A 23,027-nucleotide genomic window follows, 5' to 3' on the forward strand; every position below is an offset into this window, starting at 1 on the left:
GCTACAGACGTATGGGATGGCAGCTGGAAGTGTAGTCAACTACCGAAAATCACAATTCATGCATGTGGGGCGTGGACTAGAACCAGGAACGGAAGGACCTTTACCTGCGGTGGAAACCCTCCGCTGTTGGGGTATCACCTTTCATAAGGAGACAGCGAGAACGGCTGCGGACAACTACCGAAGACTGTTACTCAGAGTCCGCACGGCAGTACGACTAAACGCCCTACGGTCGATGGATATGCTGCAGCGAGTGTTACTCGTCAACCTTTATCTCGCGCCCATGATGTGCCACCTGACACACCTTCTCCCCTTGACGCGCACGATGGCTATGAGGCTTCAAGCGGCTTTTGGGTACTATGTGTGCCTGGGACAACTCTTTAAGGTACAGTGCAACACGCTTACCCTCCCAGCGCGAGAGGGAAGCGTTGGTTTAGTGAACGTGCACGAGAAGGCGCGTGCCATGTATATTAATACTATGCTCAAACGGTGGCGCAACAGGAATCACTCGCTTCCGGGGACGATCATCGAAGAACTCGTACCAACATCGCATCTTCCTCCAGTCAGTGTCGGCCATATATCGCCCCCTTTAACGTATGTGCGCACGTTCATCGTGGAACACAGTTACGTTCGAGAGCGTTCACCGACGACCCGACAGTCGACATCGAAGGACGTGTACCATCTGCTTCTTCGACAGATCGCCCGGAATAGGGTGGAACGCAAACATCCAGCTGTTAATTGGCACGTGGTGTGGCGCACGGTCCACCACCCCCACTTACCTACATCAGTCAGATCAACATGGTACATTGTCGTGATCCGAAAATACCCTACGAATGATAAAAAGTACGCAATACATTTGTCGGATTCGCCCTTGTTTCAGCAATGCGGCGTGCTGGATACGGACGACCATCGGCTGGTCTGCGACGAGGCATTGGCTGTCTGGACTCTCGCAAGAAAGATAATAGCGTTCATGCGGCGCACTGTCTACACAGCAGTCTCTCCTGACATACTATTTTTTCCAGAGGAAACGTATTTTCCGCGTCATAAGACGAACGCAGTGGCGTGGATCACAGGTATGACGGACCATTACATCTATAGAGACACACGTACAAACTTACTGAACGTCCTGGATTACTGGCAATACTTGCAAGATGGACACACAAAACTATTACGGTTACAAAAGTACAAGGATTGGTGTGCCAATTTCCTAGTAACGGTTTTTGCGGACCCGCCATATACTTGGGGTGTGCCGGGTGCGCAAAGATGAGCGGCGGTGCTTTCGTTATGAAACCGACCAAGTAATGTGATCGACTAAGAACACTATGCGAGTATGCGACCTACGAAAAACACAGGCTTGAACAATTAGCAAATGGATGTACTTCAAATTTTGTTATCATATCCATAAATACTATTCTTCAGGGTGCCGGAGGTGGCCCCACTTTGATTTTATTGTTATTTCATGCTGCATGGTAGGACGGCAGCAAGGTTCCTTCCAGGACAGTTGTCATGTGTCAGGACGTAATATGTATATTTTGCGAATAATAAAGGTTTCTGTTTCTCCTACCTTCTTCATATACAATATATAAATAAATCAAAACCCTCACTCCCAAAAAAATAAATAAATAAAAAAATTTAAAGAAATAAAATAAAAGTTGGTAGAGCATTTGTCTGCGCGAAAAAAAGAGGCGCTGCAGCCTGGAGCTAAGAAAAAAAAAAGATGGTAGAGCACTTGCCCGCGAAAAAAAAAAAAAGATGGTAGAGCACTTTCCCGCGAAAGGCAAAGGTCCCGAGTTCGAGTCTTGGTCGGGCACACAGTTTTAATCTGCCAGGAAGTTTCATATCAGCGTACACTCCGCTGCAGAGTGAAAATCTTAAACTGGAAACATCCCCCAGACTGTGGCTAAGCCATGTCCCGCTATATCCTTTCTTTCAGGAGTGCTAGTTCTGCAGGGTTCGCAGAAGAGCTTCTGTAAAGTTTGGAAGGTAGGAGGCGAGATACTGGCAGAAGTAAAGCTGTGAGTACCGGGCGTGAGTCGTGCTTCAGTAGCTCGGATGGTAGAGCACTAGCCCGCAAAAGGCAAAGGTCCCGAGTTCGAGTCTCGGTCGGGCACACAGTTTTAATTTACAAGGAAGTTTCATATCAGCGCACACTCCGCTGCAGACTGAAAATCTCATTCTGGAAACATTCCCCAGGCTGTGCCTAAGCCATGTATCCGCTATATCCTTTCTTTCAGGAGTGCTAGTTCTGCAAGGTTTTCAGGAGAGCTTATGTAAAGTTTGGAAGGTAGGAGGCGAGATACTGGCAGAAGTAAAGCTGTGAATACCGGGAGTGAGTCGTGCTTCGGTAGCTCAGATGGTAGAGCACGTGCCCGCGAAAGGCAAAGGTCCCGAGTTCGAGTCTTGGTCGGGCACACAGTTTTAATCTGCCTGGAAGTTTCATATCAGCGTACACTCCGCTGCAGAGTGAAAATCTCAAACTGGAAACATCCCCCAGTCTGTGGCTAAGCCATGTCCCGCTATGTTCTTTCTTTCAGGAGTGCTAGTTCTGCAGGGTTCGCAGAAGAGCTTCTGTAAAGTTTGGAAGGTAGGAGGCGAGATACTGGCAGAAGCAAAGCTGTGAGTACCGGGCGTGAGTCGTGCTTCGGTAGCTCGGATGGTAGAGCACTAGCCCGCAAAAGGCAAAGGTCCCAAGTTCGAGTCTCGGTCGGGCACACAGTTTAATCGAGATACTGGCAGAAGCAAAGCTGTGAGTACCGGGCGTGAGTCGTGCTTCGGTAGCTCGGATGGTAGAGCACTAGCCCGCAAAAGGCAAACGTCCCGAGTTCGAGTCTCGGTCGGGCACACAGTTTTAATCTACAAGGAAGTTTCATATCAGCGCACACTCCGCTGCAGAGTGACAATCTCATTCTGGAAACATCCCCCAGGCTGTGGCTAAGCCTTGTCTCCGCTATATCCTTTCTTTCAGGAGTGCTAGTTCTGCAATTTTCGCAGGAGAGCTTCTGTAAAGTTTGGAAGGTAGGAGGCGAGATACTGGCTAAAGTAAAGCTGTGAGTACCGGGCGTGAGTCGTGCTTTGGTAGCTAGGATGGTAGAGCACTCACCCGCAAATGGCAAAGCTCCCGAGTTCGAGTCTCGGTCGGGCACACAGTTTTAATCTGCCAGGAAGTTTCATATCAGCGCACACTCCGCTGCAGAGTGGAAATCTCATTCTGGAAGCATCCCTCAGGCTGTGGCTAAGCCATGTCCCGCTATATCCTTTCTTTCAGGAGTGCTAGTTCTGCAAGGTTCGCAGGAGAGCTTCTGTAAAGTTTGGAAGGTAGGTGGCGAGTAACTGGCAGAAGCAAAGCTGTGAATAACGGGCGTGAGTCGTGCTTCGGTAGCTCAGATGGTAGAGCACTTGCCCGCGAAAAGCAAAGGTCCCGAGTTCGAGTCTTGGTCGGGCACACAGTTTTAATCTGCCTGGAAGTTTCATATCAGCGTACACTCCGCTGCAGAGTGAAAATCTCAAACTGGAAACATCCCCCAGTCCGTGGCTAAGCCATGTCCCGCTATATTCTTTCTTTCAGCCTTGCTAGTTCTGCAGGGTTTGCAGAAGAGCTTCTGTAAAGTATGGAAGGTAGGCGGCGAGATACTGGCAGAAGCAAAGCTGTGAGTACCGGGCGTGAGTCGTGCTTCGGTAGCTCGGATGGTAGAGCACTAGCCCGCAAAAGGCAAACGTCCCGAGTTCGAGTCTTGGTCGGGTACACAGATTTAATCTGCCAGGAAGTTTCATATCAGCGCACACTCCGCTGCAGAGTGAAAATCTCATTCTGGAAACATCCCCCAGGCTGTGGCTAAGCCTTGTCTCCGCTATATCCTTTCTTTCAGGAGTGCTAGTTCTGCAAGTTTCGCAGGAGAGCTTCTATAAAGTTTGAAAGGTAGGAGGCGAGTTACTGGCTAAAGTTAAAGCTGTGAGTACCGGTCGTGAGTCGTGCTTTGGTAGCTCTGATGGTAGAGCACTTGCCCGCGAAAGGCAAAGGTCCCTAGTTCGAGTCGCGGTCGGGCACACAGTTTTAATCTGACAGGAAGTTTCATATCAGCGCACACTCCGCTGCAGAGTGAAAATCTCATTCTGGAAACATCCCCCAGGTTGTGCCTAAGCCATGTCTCCGCTATATCCTTTCTTTCAGGAGTGCTAGTTCTGCAAGGTTTGCAGGAGAGCTTCTGTAAAGTTTGGAAGGTAGGAGGCGAGAAACTGGCAGAAGTAAAGCTGTGAATACCGGGCGTGAGTCGTGCTTCGGTAGCTCAGATGGTAGAGCACTTGCCCGCGAAAGGCAAAGGTTCCGAGTTCGAGTCGTGGTCGGTCACACAGTTTTAATCTGCCAGGAAGTTTCATATCAGCGTACACTCCGCTGCAGAGTGAAAATCTCAAACTGGAAACATCCCCCAGTCTGTGGCTAAGCCATGTCCCGCTATATTCTTTCTTTCAGGAGTGCTAGTTCTGCAGGGTTCGCAGAAGAGCTTCTGTAAAGTTTGGAAGGTAGGAGGCGAGATACTGGCAGAATTAAAGCTGTGAGTACCGGGCGTGAGTCGTGCTTCGGTAGCTCAGATGGTAGAGCACTTGCCCGCGAAAGGCAAAGGTCCCGAGTTCGAGTCTCGGTCGGGCACACAGTTTTAATCTGCCAGGAAGTTTCATATCAGCGCACATTCCGCTGCAGAGAGAGAATCTCATTCAGGGTACAAGATAGTTGAGTCCCCTACCAGTGCTACTTACCTCCCAGTAACTCTTCAAGCTTTGGACTATCTGGAGCTGCGAGTTGTATGTTAGGCGAATCAAGCTGTCGATTTTTGCTGCGAGGAAGTCATTGTACGGCTACATCTAAAGCGATACCAGCAGTGACCTTGAACATGCAGAGACCCCGATGCAGTGGCGGCCCTTGAACCAGTCAGGACCTGTTGGATGTAGAGTCGGTGACCAATATCTTGCTGGACAGGAAGTGCCGGCAGCGCGATTCAACCAGTCAGGGATAACAGCAGCCCCACATTGTTAACAAAGACAGGATGGGCGTAAGGTATAAAGCCAAAGTGCACAACGTGCAACGTGGCACTTCATAAGTGAACAGGGAGATCATAACATGTGCAAACTATGAGTTTCTTATATCAGTGCGGTTAAAGCCCCACAGTGATGTCGTTCGATATAACTGGTCAACTGGCCCAATAGAATATGACGAGAAATACTTCTCACATTAACTTTACACATCAGCCACATTTAACAAGAACGATGAAATTACGGTTGTCATCCAACACCCCAACGCTTTAAGCCTCCCACGTAAGAGTTCCATATATCTTGATGGATCATTTGCAAAAAGAGGTGGTGCTGCTACAGTGGTATCGTACCATACATGTATTGCTTTATCGTTCCTGTTTCATGAGATACGATATGAACTTACCGGGATCGAGGCTGATCATACACACAATGTAGGCATAACATCAACTTTTAAAACACATGTCGGTGCTTCTCTATAGGATTCTAACGATTCAGAAAATGCTGGATGGTTCATTGACGAGCCAGTGAAAGAGTACAGGAGATTTACCGCATATATATCTTTTAAATTGCTTTTGGGATACTTTGAGGACATGCAGCGAATTGTTCTGAATGCTGAACAGGAGCTTATACTGGTACGGGCTACTACAGATAACTACTCATGCATTCAAGGAGCTCAAGAGGAGAATGAGATCACCATCAATAAAATGATGTGGAGAATGCCACACATCGCTATATCGAACGGGCAGCGTTTAAAGTCATTAAAAGTTCTGAATTCTGGTGTATTTCTAACGTTATCTTTCCATTCACGGGAGGTTTCCGAGTGCCCAGTGCTACTGACTCCAAGCAAACGTGGTTTATTAAAACCTCCGCTCAGCTGGAGACCCCCGGGTTCGTCATACATGCGTTTCAGTACAATACAAGAGGGAATATAGCAAATGATTCCGTCAAATCTTATAATAGCAGGTTAACTAAAACTAGAGGCTGCCTGAACTCTGATTCTACCTGTATGGTAATTTACACTTGCAGTGGGATGAAAATGTATACCGCCTAGCATATGACAGGTGTGTAAGATTCTGTGCTTCATATTATGAAGAGAATGGATGTCTCTATGCAAATCCAAGATCCTGGTGCCAATCATTGTAATAACTGCTCAAATCAAAGCGAGATAATTAAATCCAGGCCTATAGATGTGCAAATTCAATCTGAAACTTCAGAAAATTTCCTGGAACAGACTGCAGCGTACGCTTTACTCCTACATGACCGTGTGGTTAACTACTGCCCGCTCACTGGTGTTGTGCAACGAGCTGTATAAATGAACAGGTGTTGCGCCACACCCAGAGCATTCCACAGTGGTATCTCAAGGTGTGAACATCACTGCAGACGGTCAGGGTTTCTCTGATGATGGTCATAGACACTTCATATTTAAAGATGTTGCATTCATTGTATACACAGAAGATGCAGGTGTAATAGACACATTCTCAGCAAACATTGCAACACCTAGCATAGAGAGTTCATATTTAAAGATGTTGCATTCATTCTCCACACAGAAGATGCCATTCTCAGCAAACAGTGCATCACCGAGGCCTTTCAAGGATGTGAAGTGCACTGAAACATGGAAGATTGCAAATTTGGTAACACATTTCTCCCATAGAATTCACTACGATGATCCTGGTACGTATTGTAAAGAAATGGTGACGTCGCTTCGATTATTCGACCATGGATACCATCCTCTACATGAAGTGGAAGGAGAAGATAGCATTGACACATCGAATCTTCAAGTTTGCTGCTATTCAAGACCTGGAATTCTATGGGTGTCCTGCTCTCTATCGACTCAAGAAGATGTATGAAAATAGTAGTGCTGTATCCGCTTATGAAAATGCAAAATTACTTTTAAGTTGGGTGAGAAATAAACGAAATTTATACCACACAACCTGTGTATGATCTCCTTTCACCCTGTTCCCACTTTGCTAGTACACAGTAGTAGTACTATAGTATATTGTTTCACCCAGATACTATTTCTGTGGTTTTCTCCAAGTACAGGACACATAATTTTAGGTATGTTCGCATCTATCTTTGGAAGTGGACATGGTCACATGCATCTTGCTCTCTAAAAATAATTCGTGCTACATGACAGACACAAAATCTCATGCAACCATAATATACAGGCTGTCTCAGCTATCTTGTCCACCCAAAATATCTCTGGAACAATAACAGCTATTGGAAAACGACTTTCACCGGTATCAATGTACGACTGGGGCCCATGAATGTACATATTTGGAAACATTCTAAAACGAAAGCTTATGTTTTTTTAACACAAACTTATGTTTTTTTAAATGGACCTCCTACAGTTTTTCTTCAGCAATCCATAGCATGACAAAGCACATACACAATGGCGTTGATTGCATCGCAATATTCCCATTACATCCCGAGATATTGAGTCGCGAAGTTGACGCTAGAAAAACCCGACATGCGCTGCTAGCGCACGTCCTGAGGCTCAGGCGTGAACCCCATGCTGCCCGTAATCGCGATGTGATTGACAAGTAAGTGTCCCTCTTGATAAGTATGGAGGTGTGATTACACATGTCAATCACATCGCGATTACGGGCAGCGTGGGGTTCACGCCTGAGCCTCAGGACGTGCGCCAGCAGCGCATGTCGGGTGTTTCAAGCGTCAACTTCGCGTCTCAATATCTCGGGATGTAATGGGATTATTGCGATGCAATCAACGCCATTGTGTATGTGCTTTGTCATGCTATGGATTTCTGAAGAAAAACTATAGGAGGTCCATTTAAAAAAAAATATAAGTTTGTGTTAAAAAACACATAAGCTTTCGTTTTAGAATGTTTCCCAATATGTACATTAATGGGCCCTAGCCCCACATTGGTACCGGTGAAAGTCGTTTTCCAATAGCTGTTATTGTTCCAGAGATATTTTGGGTGGACAAGATAGCTGGGACACCCTGTATATTATGTTATCTACCATCATGAACTTCACCTCCCTAGTAGCATTCACCTCCAGAAAAGCAAATGTCATTGTTTTCATGTACGTCCTTTATATACACAATGCAATACGGGATACTTCTTTTTTTAGGGAATAACAAAGATGTAAGATAACGATTTTTTTCATTTCTTCAGTCCGCACAGACGCAAATTGATTTTTTGAGATTCAGTCCAGTTCTTGAGATACAATTGAGTTACTGAGGAATAGTTCAGTTCTTGAGATACAATTTGGCTCTGATATTTCAATGCAGAGATGCTTTTAACTTACACACTATTATTAATAACTAGGAAGAAAAGAAATCTCTATCAACGGTAACACTGGTTGAGAATATATTTCACAGTTTTATTGCAGTACCACTGGTTGAGAATATTTACAGTTTTTTTATAAATCTACGCTAAAAACAAATTTCGAGATACATTTTTTACTTCAGTTGAATTTCACAGTCGCACTAGGTTAAACGGAAATTCTGATGGACTGTGAACTATATATACTTAAAAACTAACCAATCTTGGTCAGCTAGCGGCAGGTAAAACTTAAAAACTATTCTGTTTACATGATGCACATGGTGCGTAGATACACATATATTTAAACAGTATACATACACAAACTACTACTATAAACTCCCTTATGGGAGTTTCGCGGTAATCTCACTCTTGATTTCAACATCTGGAGCTTAGTAACGAACAGATTTGTAACGTTCTAATACCTTTGGTAATATTACCATAAAATCGAGAGCTAAGTCCTCAACGTCTGCACAGCGCTGAGACCCAGGAACCAGTGGCCTGGGGGCCACATTGCCGAACTGTTGCACGTTCAAAAGCAGGGCTGGAGGTGGTGGTTCGCCAACCTGACAGTGCTAATACTCGTGCCTTCGTGAACTCTCTAACCTGACTTGCTCGCTTTGTCCTCGCCAAACTTGTTCGCGTTTAGGGGTTGGTACTACCCTACCACAAGACAACTCTGCTCATGCAATGCTACAACGTCTGACTAAAGCTTTCTGCTAATTAACATAATTTCTCATTCATGCAGCCCAGATCGCACAAGGGAAAGGATACAGGGAAACGTGGCACACATGAAATGAAATAAATAAATAAATAAATAAATAAACGCCGTTTGGTCCATTCTCTCCTGACTGTTACCGACTGATTTATTGCTGCAGAGTAAAAAAAAACTCTCGTTATTAATTCTCTTGTACCGGAAGTTTAATGAGAAAATATGGAACAGTACAACAAGTTTCAGTTGTGCTCGTCGCCTAGCTTGCTTTCTTCTTCCTTCTGGCCATAAACGTCAACTTGTCTGCCTGAAATCTACCACTCAAATTCAGTTGTGTCCTCAAGTTTAATGGAGAATGTGATGCCTTTGAAGTTACAATTCTCATTACCATTAGATGTTTGATCAGAATCAACACTATAATTTCTACTGCAAGCTAGAAGTGACCAGACGAAACAAAATTCGTCATCCTGATCTGGATTTTCGAAATTAATGTAGGACTGTTTAGCGGCAATATCCTTTGGAATGGGCATAAACCTGCACCCCCCAGTTACTGGTCCATAAACATGTGAATGTACGTCCAGGTGTAGTATACAGCTGAATGCTTCACCAGACCTCCTTTCCTGCATTTTGGAAAACTGATCCAGTATGATCTCAAGGTACAAATTCAGGAACACTCTGCAATTGAGGTCCCTGCAGTATCACATCATTTCCCTCCCCAAATTATGCCAGTGGTTTATTCTTCAACACCATTACAACTTTCTTTGTGAGAGTACATGAGATCGCAGCATAGAACTGTACTACACTAAATGGCGGAATACTTCGGATCGTTAACGACTTTCAGAAGTTCCTTTTTCAAAATGGGTAGACATGCTTTTACAAAAGTGGTAGAGTCTAAATAGCCTTCAGAAGTGTTATCTATGTGGGCATATGAGATCTGGTCCACAAATACACCTGCAAATATGGAGTAATTTAAAGCTGGCATGCAACTAAACTGGTCTTCTCAACAAATGGGCCAGAGAATTGTTGGTATCCACAGTGTTACTAAATCTAGGTCCAAGCCAAAGTGAGGGAGATTGCCCAGAGTGAAGTTACTGTGTAGCTGAATGTCGAGGGCACGGTCAACACATCGTCAGCAAGCCAAGGTGAGGTGAAGCCATCACTGAAATGCCCAGGCATGAGAACACACAAATCAATGATGGCTCAGAACGTAGAGTTTTTGCAGCTAGCAGACCTGCAGACAGTCCCAAAATTCTTGCAGACAAGTAGAAACAACAGTGTTGATGAGCATCAAGTGTGTGTGTGTGTGACTGTGTGTGTTGACTGTGTGTGTGTGTGTGTGTGTGAGAGAGAGTGTGTGTGTGTGTGTGTGTGTGTGTGTGTGTGTGTGTGTGTGTGTGTGTGCACATGTGTGTAATGGATTCAGACACCGATCATACTCATGTCAATAATTATAATTTCTGATACTTACATAGCAATTTGTGTGTATCTGTATTGATAAATGTGGATCTCATTATTCATGTATTGGTGTGTTACTCTTAGAATTGCATCCAGATCAATTTTTTCCTCAATAATGATGCCGTTATCAAAGAAAGAAGAGGAAATAAAATCTCACAAGGACTGTATGTATATGTAAAGTTGTTATTTTAGAAGAAAAAATGGATTATAACTACTTTAATGTATCTACCCATCTGTGATAGGAGTATATCCATGGGACCTCATGCAGGAGAAAGGCATCATTGCCTGGATGGGAGAAAGAATGAATCACTCTGCTCAAACTTCGCAACTGTGGCATCAACCCACTCCCCCATGGCTATATTGTTATCAATAGCACCCAGAAACAAGGACTTCCCATAAGCAATGCAAGGAAGTGCAAATTTTCATTAATGTATAACATATATCAATTATTCCTTACATATATGTTTGTCTATAATTGGAGCCCATCCCTTAGATTTAATGATGAAGAAAGTTGTCATAGCTTATGATGAGTAATTCTACATATCAATAGCATCTAGAAACAAGAACAGTCCATAAGAAATAGATGCAAGCATAAATGATTATTACTCTAGAAGAAATGTCAATTATTACATTTGTATGTATTCACCTTGTATTCACCTTTAATCTGAGTCAGGCCCTAGGAGCTTGAAGGGACATCTCACCCCATCTTCTGGAACTGTTCAAACATTCCTTCAGTTTCATTTCCAGTCTGTGCTTTCACAGATAGGGCGCAGACAAATTTGGAATATGTATCTATAGCTGTTAAAATATATTTGAAACCTTTATTCACTCGTGAATAGTCCCTCAAATAGACCTATTCGAGATCTAACCACCATAAATCATCTAAACCCCATATTAACATATCTTCCCAGGAATATTTTGCGAGACGCTTTGTGGAGATCTCAGCATACCATTTCATAGTTGTTATTCAATAATGCACCTTTCTTGAAGGTCCAAAATGATTGACTTGCTTTCATTCATGTGAAATATATTCCTTGTTGCATATGATGCCATAAGCAGTCGTAGTTGTTCTATTATTTCGATGGTTTCAGCGTAATAGACATACTCCCCAAATCGGTTGTTGATTCTTTTATGCTGAATGTCAGTAGCTTCACCTGCGCTGTGTATACAAGCTAATGTAGGTCTAATAGTAATCTTGTATTTCCTAGTGTTTGATTTTTTTATTCGTCCATCTGGGGTGTTCTTTTGGCCCGTGTGCTTAGCCACATGTCATATTTCAACATATGTTTTTATCTCTTTTTGCAAATACTTGTCAGAGTTCAAAATTTTTAAGAATATTAGACTCAATAAACTATGCGTACGTCGAAATTCTTTGGCCTCATCCTGTAGTGCATGCTTGGTAAAACGTATAGGATGCTTACCCAGCTTAAGCGGTTATCCTTATTGACCACATATGTCACATCTATTTCATTGACACTGTGAATAATAATGTAATCGATTATAACATATCCTTCATCTTCTTCATCTCCTCCTCCTCCTCCTCCTCCTCCTCCTCCTCTTCTGTCTCCAACTATTATATTTGAGAGCCGTTTAAGACTTGCAGTTAAGGGCTTAAATGTTTCTCATAGAGGGTTGACTCTCTCAAACCGTCCCAATTAAAGAAATCGTAGTTTCCAACGAATGTCCTTCCATGCACTGATGTCTTTGCATTTTGTAGACATTCCGATGTGTACTAAACTGATTGCAAGATAGTATTCAGCATACACAGTCTCACAAACTTAAACATGTCTTTTTATGCGTCTCAAATTCCTTCATTACTGTCAACCTTGGTCTTTACCACACTGATTAACTTCAGAATGGTTCTAGAGCTTTCGTCCTGAAAATATATTTCCTTAATGTTTGCAAGAGGAGTTTTTTTAATATCTTCTAATGCTTCTTCCATTTCATGGATTTATATGGTTGCCATTTTCATAGCATATCCCAACATTTCAATTTTTATAGTATGGCATTTATGGTATTTGTTAATTTTTTATTTTCCATAGTATAACTTTTAAGACATCGATATGTTATTTCAATTTTTGTATCGATGCATCAGTTTGGCCCATGCTTCGTTGTCTCTGAACTGGTGCATGACATGTGTGTTAACTTATAAATAGCATGCAATATATTCACACAGTTATATACTGACACACAATCCTTGAAACAAAGGCCTGGAAGTTTCATCTGTGTGAGACATCATCCAGTTTTCTTGTTTTATCAGTAACTAGAAACTTTTACTATGTGTAATTCCAACTGTTATGCCACAGGGTAGAAAAGCACAGCTACAGACGACACCAGGCATTGGTGGTGATATAGCTACGGAGTGGAAAGAAACAATCAACACTGTAAATCGTTTGTGGACATGAGCACATGTTGCTACATCAGTACCAATCACTGGCCACAAATTACACATTCAGCAAGATCTCCACTGAGAGAGAGAGAGAGAGAGAGGCAGAGATACATTTGTCAGCTATTGTTACATGGAAGAGCAAGCTATCCCTCTGAAGCAGTAACACCCATCAGAGACTTGACAGTACAGTAAATAGTGTATAACAAGCTGTTAAGCAAACACCGTGGAGCGAGAGCTGCTGACCAGTAGTAAAGAAAGAGGTAGCATTTAGGTATAATGAAAAGAGCCTCACCCCATAGCCTCCCACCCATCTCCATAAACACCACATTTCTGCAGCTCTGAATTAAGTTGGTCACTAGGATTGATGATGTTCATATCAAAAAACATGATTTGATGATTGATATGCTGTAGTAACATCTGTGTATTAGATGCTCCATCACTTCTGGTTAACACACTGCTTGCTGTTCCCAAGATGATGCATCCAAATAACTACAAACTGCCACTCGTGGGAGCTCACATTGGCTACCACCTACCACATGGATGATGGGGAGACTGAGGGTCTTCCAACACCAGTACATGTCGTGATTCTTATTGGGCTAACATTGTCACTGTTGGGTTAGAAGGCAATCTGGTGCACCTGTTCCTGATCATTGTTGCTGGTACTTTCAGATGACAAGACCCAGCAATCTAGTGAGGCCAGAATCATCAGACTACATGACATTTGGCAGTGCAGGAGATCCCAATGGGTCACTGTGAGTCACTGTCATCTTCCAGAGTGGGATCTGAGATGCTCTAACAGAGCATAGGGGCATAATCTCACATTACAGCTTCACCTTTCAGATGGCAGCCCACAAGAGTTTGACCAGATTGCTGGATCAGCTGCGTGGCCAGCTGAGAGAATAACAGGAGTCAGCAGAATTTAGCTGTGTCACTGGTACACAGTGTCAGACAATGATGATGAGAAGAAGACACAGACTGTAAATCTGAATGAATAAATTTGAACTTGCTAATTATGTTTTGTTAGGACTGAAAGCTGTTCTACAGGTTCCACAACACCATGCTGAGAATGTAGAATGTAGAGGCGTCTCTGCTTGGCGGCCTTACACAGCAATCCCAACATATTGTTATAAATTCATTGAATATCGTGTCATTTCCTGCATGCACTTGATAAATGTGTTTTTAATTTCAGGTTTTCCTGCTAGGAAGCGATAATAAGGTTTACATTATCCTTTGACAACAGCTTCAGACTCCTGTGGTATACTGCGCTTAAACAAAACACCAATATGATGGCTTGAACAAATGTATTTCCGTATTTGATCCAGATTTTCCACTGCCGCTAAGCTAAATATAAATACACTGCTAGGCTTTGCTTTTTCAGGTGTTAGGACATCACCAGTTGTTCTGAATGTTGTGTGTGTTACACAGTCAGTGCCATGCAATATCTCCAGCAGTAGCTGTTATCTGAGCTGAAATAATGTTTTTTGAAAATACATACTCATGCTCCATGTGGATCCCTTCAGGAAATGTTAGCAATGACATAATAACACTCGTCTTGTGACAGTCGGACAGTCAATACCTATAGCTCACATATTATTGGAGAGGAGTGAGCTATTCTTCTTTTTCTTCTGGTTTACACTGTCATTGCAGGACCAGCGAGTTACCGTGAAGTCCTGGTGAATGGTGTGTTTCATCCCCCAGTGTGCTGTCTCTCTCTATAGTACAGCATTTGTTTGAGATTGGATTGCTCGTGCGTATATGTACCTCACTAACGTAGATTCATGAGCTGTTAAGCTGATTGTGCGGTAGACGTTACGCTTATCTGTCCTGGCTATCTTCGGGATCGCGTGGGTATTTTACCGGAAGTCTGGTGTTGAGAATCCAGTCTTACAGATCCTGCATGCCAACTGGAATAGTCGTTTGGCAGGCACTTTCCTAAGAGATTTTAGTTACTCCGAGTGAATGTTGTCTATCCCTTCTGCCTTATTTGATCGTAAGTCCTTAAAAGCATGTAATTGGATTGCACAATCCACAGCTGTAACACTTTGTTTTTATTAAAGATGATCTATTTCAGACAGGAGTCTGACCACCCTTAGGTCACCTGTACCGAAACGAGAGTAACCAAATAACAGGTGGGTGTGTAGAATTATTATATAATGCATCTTACAGAATATTATTCTTCATGGGTAGGTACTTCACACGCTGAATGTCACATATTTTTACAAGGTGGTACTTACAAAAAGGTATTTAGCTATGCATTGCACGATTGCAATACCCAGTAAAACTCTTTGTAAAGTTTCATTTATAAAACGGCTGCTCATGTCTAACAGTCGTCTCACATAAACATCAAACATGCTTGCGTTATTCCTGTTCTCTCACTCTGAACTAAATTGGCCAAAGAGCTTATATTAGAGGTTCTAGACTTCCATATGACTATCTACATAGTCAGCCTACCAGCAAGTAAAAGATGTAATAATCCACTCAAAGTCAACTGGCCATTGCATGAACTAAGCTTTCAATTACTTATTTCTTCGTTAGCTACTGTTAATTACGCAATTAGATTATAGTAGTTCCATCAGTGAAAACATCGAAACCATGCAAACGTGAATACATATCAATAATTCAGGTAAACTGTACAAATTTAGTGAAAACCATAAAAAAAAGACAACATGTAAAGACGTATGACTTACTGAAACGCGCTTTAAGCTTAGAGTCAGCTAATAATGCTAAAGTTCATTAGGTAAGCTATAATATGGTATATATCATCATAGTTTCACAAGCCAAACGTTATATTAACGTACTGAAGCAAATGTCATACAATTAAAGGATAACAAAAGCTTAAAAATGTTTAGCAACACCGTATGCCAAGTCTGATGGAAAAAATCAAAATATTTATCACATTTTGTCCAAAATTCCATTTGACAATTATAAAGACTAGATTATTATCGCTGTTCATCGAGTGCACATCGTGCAGAGCTTGCTTCGCAAGAGGGTCCACCAACTCGTTTTCTGGGACGCATTGTGCAAGTACCCACAGAATGTACAACTAAGTTCATACCGCTGCAGCACAAGCGCCTACTGTATTATGCTCATCGGATGTATTTGTTGGCTTTACTCGCCGTTGAGATATTGAGAGCCGATAGTACACATAAAGAGTGAGATACGATCGGGATCTCGTTCACTCCTAACAGTCTGACGAACTGTAGTGAGTCCTCAACGAGCACAGCCTCTGCCGTAAACCCCAACATTTTGTGAGGGAGAGTGTACCAGTGTCAAGTGTTAATGTGAAAGTAACGTTACACGTGAGATACATTTCGTAGCAGGAGAAGCAGATTAAGTAATATATCACAAGCATACAACAGATATACTTACGCATAGTGCCCAATACGTGTGATGTGCTAGCGGCTATGACCCATCAGTCAACGTATCTGCACAGTGTGCGTGACACATGGTGCATTTCAGCAAGTCAGTGACAAGTGTTATAGGCACCATGCCCGCTAATAAACCATTCGGTTACTTATATTTGAAGGTTTAAATTTTGTGCAGCACATTTATATCACGCTAATGTTTCGTTTCTGATATAATGACAGTATTGTTCAATATGAAATTGGCTGATTATTCAGTTGATAACTGCATTAGAACATATGAACTGAAGCTGTGACAATTTTCTAGATACTGTACCTTATAACTTAATACTTTTTGATATGTTTAACAGAAGCCACTAAAGTCTAATTCACAAACAAAGACTGTACAGTTTCGGATTGGTTTGTTAGCGTACAGTTTCCTTGGGGGAATATACATGTAAATTGTAGTATAATGTAGAATGAAAGTACATAATGTTTTGATTGTAATGCGACTTAGCACATATATTGACAGTTAGAGACACCCTGTCTGATCTATAAATAGTAAGAGAGTAGATTGCTAACTCAGAAACTTGTCGATGTCATTCTATAAGCAAGTTATATTATGACTGAAAGTAAATGTGATTGTGGTTGTAACACACGTTCTTTCTTTATCCTACTTACGCTTGTAGTGCCACATATTCGTTCAGATGTAATACTTTTAAAAGGTGTTGATATCTGGTATTCACCAACAAATTATTAAAAAAATTAAATATAAGTGGTTTTGGTTTTAATGGGGTCATATTGCAGTACTTATTTTCTCTTTTCTCTTAGTATAATAAATTCTGTGTTCTTGTTTGCATATATATCCAGGATCTGGTAGTAGATGACAATTGGTCAAAACTATTTACTATGAAGAAAATGTAATAGCGTGATGTGATAATATTATAAGAATATAAGTTGCACATTCTGTTCAAGAGCTTCAAGGAATGACACTGTGTGTATAATTCTTAAATTTTAATCCATGGTGCCGTATAAACTCGAGATAATAAGAAGTACGTTGCACGTAAAAATTTAAAATGGTATATAATTTGTGATTGATAATGGGCAATGGAGAAGTTTCTAAAATAGATGGCATAGTAAGAGCAGCATGTATGGATGCGAATAAATTCATTTTCGTGTTTTTCTTTAGTTTTTCTCATTTTAATGACTGTGGTAGCAGATTTATATCTTACTTTTGATTCGAGGTAGCTAACCATAGATGTCGGAAAGAGTGTTGTACCTAGAGGATAGTGTACTCAGGAACACATTAAGTTTCCTGGTCAGTGTTTCAATCTAGTTACTGATTATAGAATAACATGAACGACAGCACACTACTAACTGACATAAGCGGTTTTCTGACATTTCTGGCATTTTCCACTGTTTTCATTGTTGTGAGACATAAGGTTGTGTCTTGTGTAGCATTTTTAAATATTACGACTTCTACGTATTAAACTGCAGTATAACATATTAAAACTATTTGTAGGATATTGTTAATTCTGCATATACAGAGTTTATTGGTAAGTAAAATTCTGTATATTTTTTAAAACTAGTTTCGCAATCCGCCGTCAGTCGCGCGCTATCGCGTTTCTCGAAACGGAAGGTCTTCCACCATGGAGCACGTGATATTCACAGATGGACTGAATTTCCGTAATGTCTTAACGGTTTCCCTATATTGAAATAGGAAATGCGTGTTTGTTGCCAATAGCTTTTGTTTCAAACTGTTTCCCACTTGTAACTCGTTTAATACTTCATAATATGATTTCACTTACCGATTACTGGTGCCTAGTAGAGTAATAATGTAACACATACACTATTAAATATAGTATTAACTAAATTTTCTCGAGTACAACACTTTTGAATTAGAATGGAATGTTTCTTCCCAGGTGCATGACCGTATCGTACGTTGGAAAAAATTTTGACATTTGGAAAAATCTTACTTTTTCCCAGTCATTTCCGCAGTTTCAGGAAAAGACTGCAGCAGACATAAAATCGATTCTTTCACTTGAAAAGGGCATAAGAAAATATATTACAGGACTGACTAAAGTTTGAAAAGTGTTCCAACGCACACTCATCTATCCTAATAGAAGATAAATTCAGAATTAAGTAATAACACTAATAATAATGTCAATGTCAACGCTTATATTAGACAAGTCGTTTATATCGAATCTACACACACACGCGCGCACACACACACACACACACACACACACACACACACACACACACTCGCACGCGGGCTCGTAGTTTCGGCTGCCGTATGTAACATAGTGCTATTGTGGCAATTCAATTATTCCCTCGTGTCTTCCTATTTACCGTCAGCACGTACTGATAACGAAAACGAAATGTCGAATTTAGGAAGGAGATAGGATAGGTAGACTTAACTTCTAATTGAGTTTGTTTAATTATATCTGCTTATTCATGGCGAATATTTCTATTACCCCGTCTAAAGTGCTGTTTTCGGGGTTTTCTTTCAATTCTTTACCTCAGTATTATCCATGATGTTTAATTTATTCTTTTCATTTTCTAGACAGAGTAAGCGAGTAATGAAGCCCACAAAGTGAGGTAGTTTTCAATCAAACAGAAGGAGAGCTGGTAATGAGGCAGAGGAAGTCCGAGACAGGAATATTTCGGACGGGTTACCAACCACGGCATTATCCGTACTACCAAGTGAATCATTCGAAAACGTTGATCGGAACTGTAGGACGGGAACTATTTTAAGTGAATGCGTCAAAGGGAAAAAAACTGGAAGTCTATTATGTACACGAATGTGCATTTATTTATGTGAATACAAACTGAATTCAACGACCGCTGCCGGCCGAGTGGTCGAGCGGTTCTAGGCGCTACAGTATGGAGCCGCGAGACCGATACGGTCGCAGGTTCGAATCCCGCCTCGGGCATGGATGTGTATGTTATCCTTATGTTAGTTAGGTTTAAGTAGTTCTAAGTTATAGGGCACTGATGACCTCAGCAGTGAAGTCCCATAGTGCTCAGAGCCATTTGAACCAACGACCGCTCGTCATGTGCAGTTTCGGGGTAATGGTCCATGATCAGGAACAGAGCTGTCAACGTAGCATGTTTTAATGTTTTTCTTAATGTGTATAACGAATTGCTAGATGCAGCCACACAGTGAAATAAGGATCACTAACTCTTTAAAAATACAGGGGTGGTTAAAATTATGGGAACTCCTCAAACACAACACATCACGGTGTAGGGAAACCGCTGGCATTCAAATTAGCCTCCAAATGGATAAATAAAGCTTCTGCATTGTTTTCAAGGGAATCCTATACACTTCTTCCTGCAAAATAGTGGCCAGTTCAGGTAACGATATGGAGATCGATAGTGACCACGCGCTCAGCCTGTGGATGCCAGGAGAGACGTGAAATTCATCCTCATGTCGACTAAACTAATCATCTTCAACGACTAACACAATATGGTTGCCGAAATCATCACCGAACCTCTGCCATATTTTATTCTTGGAATGTAACTCGACCATAAGTTGGAAGCAACGTGAAATAAGAAACAACCTACGAAATTACTTTCTTCCACTGCTGCATGGTCACGTTTAACTCTTACAGGACTTTACATCACTCATGGCTGGTTTTTTAATACCACTCGCCCTGCAGTTCCCTGCTTACGGAGCACCTTTCGTCCTGTTTTGGCACTGACTGAGTTCGTCAATGGGACATTTAGTTTTACAGTGAATTTTGCAGCTGTCGTGTCTGTACTTGTCGCCAAAATCCTCTTCATTGACCGTCCGTCACGATCATTCAGTGCGCCGATGTGACTTAGCGCATGATGTTTCTGCGCTGGCCCTGTATGTAGTATAAATCTCTGATGCGTTACCTACTGAAATACAAAAAACTTCGGCTATATTGGTTACCGAAGCACCCACTACACAAGCACCAACAATTTGCCCATGTTCGAATTCACTTACCTCCGACATAATGCACTCACTACTAGATGTAAGACTGTTCTGACTAACACAGTGTACTGAGGACGTTACACAGACGCCGTTCATGATCCAACATAACGACACAATCGGCAGGCTTGTCTAGCATCGGCATATATGTTCCAGAATGCATTTCTTCCTCTGTTCCCATATTTTTGTCCACCTCCTGTAATTTTACAAGATTTTTACCGGTTACAGTTAGTGCACCTAAGGACATTTACCGTGTTTTAAAAATGAAATGCTGATCTTAGTTCTCTACTGTATCTTCATAGGAAATGTGTGCAGTGAGTGTATTTCGCTCTGTTTGCTGCAGTTACATTTGATGACAAGGGCCCAGCCAAAGGGGCGGGGGGGGGGGGGGGGGGGGGAGGTAGGTTGAGGGGGCCTGGACCCCTCTATCGTCTAAATGAAACGTCACTCGACCTGGATGCCGTGCAGTGAAATTGAAAGATCAGACGAAGAAAAAGCGTTATCACTATCGATAATCAACAAGGTTATCGATGAATTTGCTGTAATATTGTACATTCTTGGCCTTACTTCAGCTCGGTTGTTGTTTTGTTGATCGGTGCCGCTGAATTAAATACAACTGCTGCCATTTATCGCTTTTGTGCTGCAGCTGTTGTGGTAGTTTATCATTATGAAGAAGTTTGTAACAAGGAAGAAGATGAAAACCTGTTTTGATTTTTCCACTTGTGTTATTGTAATTTAAAAATGTCTACGAAGTACAACAACAGCCTAAGTAACTACCCGTGGCAGTTCAACGCTAGTACTGGAGTTGCCATTTGGACACTGGTAGAGCTTGGGGGCTACAATATTTAGGTACTTAACAAGGCAGCGGGGCGTTAAACAGCATTACAAATAACATTAAACTGAAATCAGTGCTTAAAAATGCTTTTGGATTTGCTTGTGTCACCCAAAAATCGAGATAATCAACACAAATATGGCCCAAACGGTGACGGCTGCATTTTTTTAAAAAATTTGCTCTAAATTCTGTCATTTGTAGCCCAAATGCCAAAATGTCACACAATCTTCTGACCCGAGCATTCCTCAATTATTAAAACCAGTTCCGAAACGGACTGATGGGAAGGAGTTTGTGGGAGCGGAAGTGTATCTGATTACAGCACACACTATAATTCGTTCGCTCCTAAAAGATTTTTCCAGCGGGTTGCTCGAAATCGTCCAAGCCGACTAAATTTATGTTATACATTTTAAAGTTATTTTATAGACCAAACGCTGTTTGTATAAAGGTTTCCCGAAAGCAAATTATATATAGAAAATTACAAAATAAATAAACGTGTTTTCAGAGTAAATGACAAACGTGAGCCATTTTGCATTTTAAGGTCCTCTTGCACCCCTACCCCCCCCCCCCCTCCCTGCACCCTTTGGCAAAATCCTGGTACGTCCTTATGGTAAGTGCAAGAAACCTCAACACAGAATTTCTCTTTGCGCAGGTCGGAGATAATAGCCCTTAAACGACTTGTACTTTAATTATTATTGAACTACCACGTCTGCTGAATTAGAAGCTCTTCGAAACAACTACTGGTCTGAGCTCGCTATGAATATATTCATACGCACTTACGGATGCCAGCCGGCCGCAAATAAATCAACGCAAATAACGGGCGACGCGTCTCATCACGGCAATTCAGACTTTCGATAATGCTCTAGAGGTCTAAAAGAGCGCGGCGCGGGCCGGCGACGGCTGGCTATCCGGGTGGAAAAGGCGCGCTTTCTAAATTTTCTGGCGTAACGTTACCTGCGCAGGGTCGCGGCCGCTTAACTGCTTGTTTGCGCTGACAGCGGGAGAAATATGGCCGCCGTCCGTGCAATTTGGCCCCCGCACATTCTTGTGCCTCCGCAATTATCGAAGCATCGGCTCGGCTTGAGCCGCAGCCTTCGGCACCGCTCGGTCTCTCTCCGGCGGCTCCCAGACCACGCCGGCAGCAATCTGCGCAGCGTCGGAAGTCGCAATTGCTCCCCCTGTTACGTACTCCGCGGGCTTTCTCCAGGTCGCAAATGCTAACCAGATTCGGTGCACCTGCGAGGAAAGGTAGCGAACTTGCTGAAATCTCGAACAGTAAGGCAGGTTTCAGACACAGGCTAACGATGTGTTCGACGTCTGCTGATTAAAAGAGGATGAGGGTTCAGATGATAGGACATTTGCTGATTCACCAAGGAAATGTTAATTTGGTAATGGAGGGAGGTATGGGGTGGGGTGCGAGGGTGAGTGAGTGGAGGGGTGGGGGGGGGGGGGGGAGGCGAATACGAGGATGATTTCATAACTCTGGTAAATTTCAATGAAGGAATGGAAATTATTGTTGCTGCTTTGTGGTTGGTAAACTTGATAGTTTAACAAAGATTATATATAAAATGTCAACAACATACCGTGAACACAAGCTGCGATATGGTCGCGAGTTGAACAGTGAGCCGAATATAGAATAAATTTCCTTTACTTCATTTCTTTGGTCACAAATTTTTTGTCATCAGACTACCGGTTTCGGTCTGCAATGACCATCTTCAGGTGTGTTTTGTAAAAATATGTCTTAATATACTGGAAAAGCAGTGCTGCTGGCAAGATGACTCTTGCATATACTATTATTTACATATGTGTGATGACGGTGGTGGCAACGGCCTTGCCGCAATGGATACACCGGTTCCGGTCAGATCACCGCAGTTAAGCGCTGTCGGGCATGGCTGGCACTTGGATGGGTGACCATCCTGGGCGCCATGAGCTGTTGACATTTTTCGGGGTGCACTCAGGCTCGTGATGCCCACTGAGGAGCTATTCGACCGAACAGTAGCGGCTCCGGTCAGAAAAAAACATCATAACGACCGGGAGAATG

At 42.3% G+C, this 23,027-nt stretch overlaps 1 pseudogene; it reads left to right on the forward strand.

Moving 5' to 3' along the window:
- The first annotated feature begins 22,807 nt into the window (after positions 1-22,807).
- LOC126413690 (5S ribosomal RNA) lies at positions 22,808-22,925 on the forward strand (annotated as a pseudogene).
- The last annotated feature ends 102 nt before the right edge of the window (positions 22,926-23,027 follow it).

The sequence above is a fragment of the Schistocerca serialis genome, chromosome 7, assembly GCF_023864345.2.
Source record: "Schistocerca serialis cubense isolate TAMUIC-IGC-003099 chromosome 7, iqSchSeri2.2, whole genome shotgun sequence".
NCBI lineage: Eukaryota > Metazoa > Arthropoda > Insecta > Orthoptera > Acrididae > Schistocerca > Schistocerca serialis.